This window comes from Miscanthus floridulus, chromosome 10, assembly GCF_019320115.1.
Source record: "Miscanthus floridulus cultivar M001 chromosome 10, ASM1932011v1, whole genome shotgun sequence".
Classification (NCBI taxonomy): domain Eukaryota; kingdom Viridiplantae; phylum Streptophyta; class Magnoliopsida; order Poales; family Poaceae; genus Miscanthus; species Miscanthus floridulus.
In genome coordinates, this window is record NC_089589.1 from 24,283,227 (window position 1) to 24,284,565 (window position 1,339).

A 1,339-nucleotide genomic window follows, 5' to 3' on the forward strand; every position below is an offset into this window, starting at 1 on the left:
CCCTATTTTGACAACAGTCTTCGGGAATTTTGTGAAAATCCATCTTACTCTCAACTTTCTCATTTCTGAGAATTCCGATGTCACTTCATGAATAACCTTCCAAGATTATTTGAGTCCTTGATCAAGGCTTATCTCAAAGCTTCCAAAATCCAAATATAGAGTACTTTCATTAGGCTTTCATTCTCCATGGATTTGGTCCATGTAGAGCATGAATTTGGATTAAATATAATTGATCTACAATGATAAAAGTTTGTTTCTTTGAGTGAGGTAAATCCTCTCTTCTACACCTTTCGTTTCATAAAAAATAGAAAAATCAAATATGGAACAAATGTACAAACCATACCCTAAAATCTACTACATTCCATGGATAACAAAGGTTAGCACGACACCAGGTTGGCGACGGGCTTGTACCTTATCAGTGACGCGTGTTCCCGTTTTCAGTGACGCGTATTCTGAATAAGCGTCACTCTATTTCCTTATCAGTGACGCGTCTTACAGTTATCGGTGACGCATGTTCGCGTTATCAGTGACTCGTGTTCTAAATATGCGTCACGGATAGTTTCCTATCAGTGACGCGTTTTTACGCGTCACTAATGTGCCCTTATCACAGACGCAAGAATAGTGACGCGTGTTTTACGCGTCACTGATGATGACCCTCTACACGCGTCACTGATAAGGTTTTCTGGCATAGTGCAAGTGGCGTAAAAAGTACGGAGTGGGCTTATTGGTCCCGGTACTTGACCCAACACCCAAGCGACGTATACAGAAATACTTACTGTTTGCTTGGCTTATAAGTCGTACTTTTTCAACTCATGAACAATATTTTTCTCTTACAATAAATCAGCCAACAGAATTTTCAGCCATGACTTATAAACCAAGTGAACATGGCACTAGTTCTTGGTCCTTCTGCCTGCTGTCAGCCTACCAGGCTGCCACCCAGGGCGCTGTGTATAAGGCTAGTCTTTCATCCCATTGGACATGGCAGTGTTGGTAACTGTGAATGAAACAAACTCTCTTAGGCCAGTCTCAATGGGGATTTCATGGCCCTGTTACCAATACATCCATATTTTGGAAATAGTGTAGAAGAGTTTCATCTCCATGAAACTCTCTCTACTCCCATGAAACTCTTATCATCTCTCTCTTCATCAATAAGTGCCACATCAGCCTATTTAATGCCCATGAAACTCCATTGAGACCGGCCTTAGTGAACACTTTCATTTTGCTATTTCATAGGTACTTGTAACATTTAATTCTTGTAAGATGCTATGATCAATCGTGTCATATGAACTATGTAGTCATTTTATATTTTTATAAGAACTAGCATATTAAAATATCACAC